This window comes from Piliocolobus tephrosceles, chromosome 12 (genome assembly GCF_002776525.5).
Source record: "Piliocolobus tephrosceles isolate RC106 chromosome 12, ASM277652v3, whole genome shotgun sequence".
NCBI classification, from domain to species: Eukaryota; Metazoa; Chordata; class Mammalia; order Primates; family Cercopithecidae; genus Piliocolobus; species Piliocolobus tephrosceles.
Genome location: NC_045445.1, coordinates 38,695,452 through 38,705,616, shown reverse-complemented (window position 1 = coordinate 38,705,616; position 10,165 = coordinate 38,695,452). Strand labels below are relative to the sequence as shown.

General features: G+C 39.0%; 1 pseudogene; it reads right to left on the bottom strand.

Moving 5' to 3' along the window:
- Positions 1-1,900: 1,900 nt before the first annotated feature.
- The window catches only part of LOC111536690, a 41,336-nt pseudogene continuing 33,071 nt past the window's right edge, over positions 1,901-10,165 (bottom strand).

Genomic DNA, 10,165 nt, shown 5'->3' with positions numbered 1-10,165 from the left:
GTATTGGGTAATATAGCATGAGTTTACAGATCCTGCATAGGCTTCACATTGATGAAGCTACTGTGCTGCTAGCTATCTAATAATTAATATGGTAAAAATCTTAGGTTATCTCTACCCTTCATCAAATTTTTTTTTTCTCAAATAAAACAATCTGCAGAGCATAGGTTAGGAACTTTTACTCATACATGAGAAAATTGTTTATTTTCTTGTTTTCTGAAAATCTAAACTAAACATGAAATTTAAGTGAAACCAAGAACAAGGTCTATTTAGTGTAACTACCTGAAATATCATTTTTCACATATCAACAATTAAAAGTAGCTAATATTCATGTAGTCAATAAAACTCAATAAATATTTATTGGTCACCTCCTGTGGTGCCAGGGAAGTACACTAGGTAAACATCGTGATATTGGATGAATAAAACATGGCTCCTGGCCTTGAGGAGTTCAGTGGTGGCAGTAAAGCTTTACTTATTCATAAAGTATATCTGTGATAATAGACTATAGTTCTAGGTACTGAAAAAAATACCTGGAAATGAAATATTAGGTTAGGGATTTGAACTTGGCAAAATGAAAAGCTAAAAATCTTATCTTTTCATAAAAGTCACAATGATATATGGGCTATGATAATAGCTTACAGGTCTAAATGCTATGTGGTAAATAATGTTGATTCTTGGATAAACTATTTCCTCATCATCTTAATAGGTTAGACATAAAACTTGAGATATGCACTATTACTCGTAAAGAGTTTGGCAAATTTTCTGCATTTTCGTGGGTTGATAATCTTGGCACTTTGTTGTCACAGTACCTTATGTTTAACTACAGAAGGCTGAAAAAAGAAAAAATAGGAAAAACACTAGCAAATGTTAAAAATGTTTATTATTAAACATCATTCACTAATTCAAAAAGTGTATGCTAAAAATAAGATTGCTTGAGGTTTTTCATATCCTTGAGGCTATTATTGGTCTATTGGAAATGACTTTTGTAGATCATGCTACTCTTCACTTTGTGAATGGAATTTTGGGTATGGCAGATAGTACACAGTATTGTTCCCAGTATGTCTAGCAGGCAGCAGACTGAAATATCTTTTACCAGCACTATTTCTGTCCCTCCCTGCATCACAGATATTTTTAGAACCTGATACTGGATTTAAGTGAATTTGTCATTGCTCTGCATACATTGTAAAACACAGCCTATTGAAAGCTCCTTTTCAGCTCTCCCTTGCTACTAGTAAAGGATGAAAATTGCAAGCAGGGTCTCCTTAAACCTGCTTAGAAGTGGGGCAATCATACATGTCGAGAGTACCACAAGTGCAATTTGAAATTGGTTGTAATTAAGGTGGTTAATGAAAATGACTTAAAAAAAAACTACATGGAAACAAAAGTTAAAAAAAACATGTCACATGACATATGCCATTTTGACACATAAGGTAAATATTTCAACATGTCCTCAGTTTTCTCCAAAATATTTTAGAATGAAGACAAACTAATTTTTGAAAACCAAAGTTCTATCTCCAACTACTTCATATCCTTTTTTTAAAAAAAAGACAAGCAATACTTTATTTAAAATCCATCACAGAAATTCACAGCTTCACTCTGTAATACAGCATACATGTTTTAAAGCCTAAGTCAGTAATTGTATATGAGAGTATACACTGCTGCATACAAATTAACTCTTCAGACCACAATTTTTCAATGTTTAAAACAGAATAAGCTTCCCTGTGAAAGCAGCATCTGTGCTGATTTCTTTTTTGGTTTTTGTTTTTTTGTTTTTTGTTTTTTGTTTTTTGAGACGGAGTTTCGCTCTTGTTGCCCCAGGCTGGAGTACAAGGACGCAATCTCGAATCACTGCAACCTCCGCCTCCAAGGTTCAAGCGATTCTCCTGTCTCTGCTGTTTTAACTCTAGTATTCTTCTTCACCCTCTTTTTCAACAGACTCCACACCAACATCCTCATAATCCATCTCAAGGGCAGCCTTGTCCTCACGAGCCTCAGAAAACTCTTTCCTCCATTTTCTTACCCACTTACCAGTGAACAAAGACATGTTTGGAATACATCAGGTCAAACTTGTGGTCCAAGTGAGCCCAGGCCTCAGCAATGGCTGTGTTGTTGCCCAACATGCACACAGCTCTCTGTATCTCAGTCAGGTCTCTGCCAGGCACCACAGTGGGAGGCTGGTAATTAATGCCACCTTGAAGCCAGTGGGACACCAATCCACAGACTAGATGGTACACTCAATCTTGATGGTGGCAATGGTAGCACTGGCATCTTTTGGAACCACATCATTATGGTACAACAGGCAGCAAGCCATGTATTTACCATAGTAAGGGTCATGTTTCACCGCCTGGTTGGCTTGCTCAAAGAAAGCATTGGTAATCTCTGCTACAGAAAGCTGTCTACGGTAGGCTTTCTCAGTAGAGACGATGAGGGTGTATTAGTTTGTTTTCATACTGCTGATAAAGACATACATACCCAAGGCTGGGCAATTTACAAAAGCAAGAGGTTTATTGGACTTACAGCTCCACATGGCTGGGGAGGGCCTCACAATCATGGTGGAAGGCAAGGAGGAGCAAGTCATATCTTACACAGATGGCAGCAGGCAAAAAGAGAGCTTGTGCAGAGAAACTCCAGTTTCTAAAAGCCATCAGATCTTGTGAGAGTTATTCACTATCATGAGAACATCACCAGAAAGACCCACCCCCATGATTTAATCATCTTTCACCAGGTTTCTCCCACAACACGTGGGAATTATGGTAGCTACAAAATGAAATTTGGGTGAGGACACAGAGCCAAACCATATCAGAGGGCATAGCTGCCCAGAGAGAACTGGATGCAGGGATAGGACAGCAGGTGGGTCTGCAGTTCTGTCAGATTAATATTTAGGGTTCCATCAAATCTCAGGGAAGCAGTGACGGAGGACACAATTTGACCTATGAATCTATTCAGGTTAGTGTAGGTTGGGTGCTTAATATCAAGGTTTCCATAACAGATGCCATAAATGGCCTCACTGTCTATCATGAAAGCATAATCAGAGTGCTCCAGGGTGATGTGGGTGGTGAGAGTGGAGTTGTAGGGCTCTAGCGCAGGTGTGGAAACCTGAGGGGCTGGGTAAATGGAGAACTCCAGCTTGGATTTCTTACCATAGTCAACAGAGAGACATTCCATGAGCAAGGAGGTGAACCCAGAACCAGTTCCCCTGACAAAGCTGTGAAAACCAAGAAGCCCCGAAGACCTGTGCACAGGTTGGCCAATTTATGAATTTGGCCCAATATGAGGTCAATGATCTCCTTGCCAATGGTGCCCTCGGGCATAGTTATTGGCAGCATCTTCCTTGCCCGTGATGAGATGCTCAGATTGGAAGACCTCATGGTATGTGCCAGAGCGAACTTCGTCAATGACCATGGATTCCAGGTCTGCAAACACTGCTTGGGCATGTGCTTGGTTTCTGCTTCACAGCTACCTAGCAGATGACAGAGATGGAGAGGAGAGGTTGTTGCTGCTTACACACCGACTCTTAAACAGTTGATGTAAGGGTACCTTCATCTCCTTTTTATGACAGGGGTTTATTTGTAGAGCAGTTTGAGGCCCACAGCAAAAGTGAGCAGCAAGTACAAAGTTCCCATATACCTCCTGCCCACCACAACATGCGCAGCCTCCCCAACTGTCAACATGTGGCACCAGAGTGGTACATTCATTAAAATCAATGAACCTACATTGAGGCATCATGACCACCCAGAGTCCCATAGTGTACATTTGCGTTCACTCTTGGTACTGTTTATTCTGTGGATTTTGGCAAATGTACAATGACATGTATCTACCATTGTATTGCCCCAAGTAGTTTTATTGTCCTAAATTCCTCTGAGCTCTTCCCATTCACTTCTCCTCATCTACTTTTAAAAAGCCAAACTTCTCAATGTCTATTATCTGCCTAATCTGGGATTTCTCAGTCTCAGACTCTTGACATTTTGAACAGAATAATTCTTTTAAAGGGGATGTCTAGTACATTTAGTACATTCTAGGATATATAGCAGCATCCCTGGCCTCTACCCAGTCAATGCCAGAAAACACTGCCATTCTTAGTTGTGACAACCAAAAATGTCTCCAGACATTGCTAAATGTCCCCTGGTAGCAGGTAGCAAAATCATTCCTGTTAAGAACCACTGGCCTAATCTAAGGTATACTCTACTTCCAAATGAATGTCTATATTATCCTATTATGACTTGTAGAGTTAGTCATTAAATGCTCTCAACAAATATTTATTAGGTTTACTATGTGCTGGATAATATAAATGTATTCTACTCTAGCCAGTCGAGAGCTATTAAATTCTTAATATATTAATAAGTGACAGGGAGAGGCATGAGTTGTTGCAACAGACATTTTAAAAATCTACATGCAGTAGCTACATTGAATCTTGAGGCATGGTTGATCAAATTGATACAGCGATCTTCACGATCTAGTTCACAGCAGAATGAACGCAGAGGGAAAATGCATTGATCATTAAGATTGCTTAACTGATTGGAACTGCTATGCTGTGATTCACTTCAGCAGCCACATGCAAGAGATGGACACTGCCTCTACAGGGAAATAATTCTGAGTAATTAGCCAGGGAAGACTCTATACAAATCCCCACTCCCACCCTAACTCCACCACTGTTTTCCCGTGATAGCAAGGGATATTTATCTGATTCCCTTGCGAAATTGCCATAAGTGCCTCAGTGCTCCTTTCATTTTGCCTCTGTAGATAGAGGCAGGGCTGATGATAAGCTGGTTTCCTTTTTGGTTGGCCAGTACTTGTGCCGTTCAGATCATTAAATCAAATGTAACCAAGCAAGTATAATTTGAGATTTTATTTGGAGATTCTCCTTGTAAAGATTTAGACATTAAAGTAGTCACACAGAATCCAAGAGACAACTGTCAGAAATGGAAAGGGGAATTGGAGTGGTAGACAATGAGACATCTTGGCAAAACTAATTCTATTTGCATATAGCCTCAAATTATGGGTTTCCTCCTTCTCTTTCTCCTTTTCCTTTTTTGGACAGACTTATTACAGTCATTTTGATTTCTCCCGCTTTTGTTTTTTGGCTTTTCTTTATGATGGGTCAAAAATAAATAAATTCAAAATTGACTCATTGAAGGTGGTTAACTACAGTTAACTTTTGTTTCCAAGGCACTTATTGGAGGATGTGGGTCTACTTATTCCTTGTTTGTTAAAGTGAACTGATATGTATATTCCCCTTTGTGGACCTCTAAATTGGTCTTCTCATCTGCAACTTGTAAGATTCCTTCCAGCTCTAATTGTCTATGATCTGTTGGTTAGTATAATAAATGTATACTAGACCATGATGCATGCTGGGACCTCAGCAAAAGGAAGAAGAGGAAAGGAGTAGGACAGAATCTTGGAAAAGGCTGGATTGAAATTTCATGGACTAACTTGGTTGTAGGAATGTACCTTCAAGATTGTGTTTGGGGCCAAGTGCAGTGGTTTACACCTGTAATCCCAGCACTTTGGGAGGCTAACGCAGGAGGAACTTTTAAAGCCAGGAGTTTGAGACCAGCCAGTACAACATAGCGAGATCCCACCTCTATAAAAAATTTAAAAATTGGCTGGGCTTTGTGCCACATGACTGTACTCCCAGACACTTGGGAGGCTGAGGTGGGAGGATTGCTTGAGCCCAGGAATTTGAGGCTGCAGTGAGCTGAAATCACACCACTGCACTCCAACCTGGGTGAGAGATAAAGACCCTGTCACAACATTTAACAAAAAAAAAAAAGGTGTTTGGCATGTCAAATCAAAGTTCAAAGGATGAGACAAACGGGCTTTATTCAAAGGATGATCAAGTCCTGGAGTTGGGTAAGGGAAAGCAGTAGAACCAAACATTTGCTGCCAAGAACTGATCCCAGATGGTCTATTTGGATTACAGCAAGGTGCCAGCTAAAGGAGGAAGCTATGCAAAACAGGATCCAGCTCCCAGGGGCAATGTGAGTAGGAAGGATTTCTTAGAGAATCAGGGTCCTAGTCAATCAGGCTGGAACTGAGGACTAGTTCTAGCCTCAAAGTGGGAATGAGAACCCTAATAAGAAAACTAAGGCAAAAGGTCAATCACAGAGGGTAACCCAACACTAGAGGTGGATGGGTGGTCAGAGAAGAGGCGGCAGTTCAGTGAACACACAACAGAGATAAAGGTGCCTGGGAGATCATGTCTATTTTATCATGCCCACCATCAGGAGAGAATGCTTAGTATCCTGCTGGTTGTAGGCAGGATTTGGCCCACTCGATGTAGGAGGCAGAATAGTCCTAGCCTCTGTCAGAGCAGGGCTAGGAAAGGCTACCTATTATACTTTGTTTCACTTAATTCTTCTCTTTGTCAATTCTTAGTCACAAAACATCATACTCATCAATTGCAATGGTTTTTATTTCTACCCTGAGTTGTATGCAACTTCTTAAAGAATTAAACATGATCAGGCCCTAAATATAGTGCTATGAAATTTCTGTGTATCCACGGACTTTATACACTAAACCAAGTTAGGCAAACTTTTTCTGTACAGATCTGGACAGTAAATATTTAAGGCTCTCCAGAGCATAGGGTGTTGGTCACAAGTACTCACCTCTGCCATTGTAGCATGAACATAACCATATTCAATATGAAAACAGATACGCATGGCTGTGTTCCAATAAGTCTTTATTTATGGACCTTGAAATTGAATTTCATAAAATTTTCAAGTCACAAAATATTATTCATTTTTATTTTTTTTAGCAACTTAAACATGTACAAATCATTCTTAGCTCATGGGCCATACAAAAACAAACAGTAGGTCATAGTTTGCAACTCCTGTACTAAACTTAAACAAATTATAATTTATTTAGTGAACAATGATCTGCCTAATTCTGCCCAGCAGGCCTCCAACACTGTAATCAGGGCCACGTAATCCTATTGGTAGGATTAGCCTTGCTCCAAGTTCTGGTAAAAATCAGGTCACAGGCAGTGAAAACATAAGAAACTCTACCTATCATCCATTCTCTATAAAAGTCAACCTGTTTGATGGCCCTGCACTACTTCTGCACTTTGTTCTGGTAATAGCACTCTGATCTGGTTGCTATTAATAAATCCGCTTGAGTTGCACTCCAGTTCCCACAGATATTCTTTCTTTTATGTACGAGTTTCTGCTTGACATTCAGTTTCTACAGAACTAGAGTCTCGCCATGACTCGTCCAAAATCAGAGTCCTAGAGATGGGAGTGTTGTATGTTAACCTTAATGTCTGTGGCTGAGTCCCTGTAATTTACTACCTCATCTTCCTGATGTTCCTCTCTACCTTCCTGAATTATCCTCCTGTGTTTGGTCCAGTTCCAGGCCTTGTTCACCTGGCCAGTCCACTGATTTCACTGAGCCTGACTGATGCAGTATCATACGAACAGAGGAGCATGCAGAAAAATAGATGGAAAATAATAAACACATAAAAACTGTTTGAATAGCTTTTATTATAACCAAAAACCAAGATAGCACAAATTCTTTGTTTTATTTCATCCTTGATGAAGCAAAAGTGTTGAGAACTGAAGTTCTTCCTATCACAAGGCTGCTCAACACTGAAGTAAAAATTATACACAATAAAATTCTTAGCGACTGCATCAAGACACAATAATAATTATTTAGTTCTGGCCTTTACAAATCTCCACTTTCGAGTCTCTGAGTTCACTTTTTGTAGTTTTGGTTCATTCTTGTTTAATCAAGGCTGTTCCAAATTTTTGTGGAAGTGATTCAGTCACATAAGTTTAGTATTTTTTTCTAATTCTCTTTCACACATACTGAACTCTAGCTTATGATAGCTATCCCCAGTTACCAACGTATAAACTACTTCTTAAAGAGGAAACTATACATTATAATGTAGATTACACTACATTTCAACTTTTCATCAATACATCATACAATCTTTGCAAAGACAATTAGAAGAAAAAAAATCCTGAAGTGGTAGCTCCCCATCTTGAGTTCATGTATTTTCTGGGATAAAATCTGGGAACGTATATTTCTGATCTATATTGTACCTGATATTTTGTCAACAGGAATATATGTTATCTGCTCTGCATCAAGATTTTCAAATGCGGTTAATTATGAAAAATATGCCTGTGATTTAGTTACACTTGAGGATGGAGATAGCATGACATAAGGATTTAGAGTGATCATTATTAAAGACCTAACTGGGATATAATTCTAACTCAAATATCTAGACATAGACACATACTTTTGATTTCCAAGTAAAAGAGTAGGTTTGCAGTTATTAATGTTTAATAACAGTAAATAACAGAATATACCTGTTATTCTCCACAATCAGGACATGCCTGTATGCTGCTATAAAATTGGCAGTATTTGGTTACTTCAGTTATGTTTATTCAGCTATCTTATTTGGCACAGACTAAAATATTGACACTTTGGGGACCACTTAAGTTTTTTGTTGTACAAATATTATCTCAGAGCAAAGCATATAAATTCCTCAGTGAATGTATCTGTCTTACGGGAAAACGGGTCTCATTACTTTATATTCTCATGAACCACACAATCCTTAATCACAGTCGAAGAAAATGTACCTTGAACCACAAAAGAAACATAGGAAAATACAGAGGAAACTAAGAATCGTGCAAATCTAACCAGCTCCACCTTCCAACATAGATGCTACTTTCACTGGCTTAAAACCATACGGGCCAGGTACGGTGGCTCATACCTATAGTCCCAGCTCTGGAGGCTGAAGTAGGTGGATCTCTTGAGCCCAGGAGTTCAAGATTAGCCCAGGTTACATTGTGAAATTCCATCTCTCCAAAAAGAAAAGAAAAAAGAAAAAGAAAAATTAGCCAAACATGGTGGCACGTGCCTGTAGTCCCAGCTACTCAGGAGGCTGACGTAGGAGGATTGCTTGAGTCTGGGAAGTAGAGGCTTCAGTGGGCCATGATTGCACCACTGGACTCCAGCCTGGGTGACAGAGCATGACCCTATGTCAAAAAAAAAAATATATATATATATATATATATATATATATATATGAGAAACAAAACCATACCAGTGGTTCTTTGGTCACTGCTTGGAGCTTGGGACTATAATGAAGGAACAGGAAGTCTTTCCTTTCTTCAGTTCTTCAGTTTGGATCATAGGAACTTTACTTGCACATTCAGATTTAGTACTACAAGGTTTTTACTTAACCTCATTTATCATAGATTTATCTTATATCTACACCATCTTTCTTTCATGCTGAACATTGCAGTGATATGGAAGAGGCATTTGGGATCCTGTCAGCGTTTATTAAGATGAGAGAATCTAGAGTCACTTTAAATGGCAATGGGAATGAGCCAAAAAACAAGGGAAAATGGAAGAATCAGGGAAGAGGGAAAATCAGCAGTGTAAGATTTCTAATAAAGTGGGAATAGGGATACTTCACTCATAATATCACTAGGCAACAAGTAGGATATTGGTGCTGAAATCATGCAAAGTCTTTGTCATTTGGATGGCTTCCATCTCTGGATTCTGTGGGAATACAGGTTTCCCTTTATTTGGATCTTGTCATGGCCTTTTAGGCTCAGGAGAGGCATTGTATGTTGGTCCTCTGCTGTGTGTGGCAGTGACAGACCTCAGAATAGAACTGGCTTGGATTCCCAGGCGATGTTCTTCCCTCACACCATACTGTTGTTGAAAACAATATTGTTTCTAAAAATTACTTTCATTATTTTTTATTGCTGATTAACAATTTTCTCTGCATTTCAGTACATTCCATGTAACTATTTGATTTGGTTTTTTTTTTTTTTTGTTTTTTTTGCATATGAAATTAATCCCAGGGACAGGGTGTCTAAGAAAGCCAGCCCTCCTGCTTCCATTGCCCGCCATGTCCCTTTCAGCACCACAAACTCATAAGAAAACATAGAGAAAACCAAAAAGAATCTTAACCTAACCAGATTTACCTCCCAATTTTGACACTACTTTCATCGGAATCAGTGATTTAAAACCATGTCTCTGGTTCCTGGTTCACTGCTTAAAACTATGACTATAGAAAAGGCCATCTTTCACTATTCACAATAGCAAAGACTTGGAATCAACCCAAATGTCCATCTGTGACAGACTGGATTAAGAAAATGTGGCACATATACACCATGGAATACTATGCAGCCATAAAAAAGGATGAGTTTGCGTC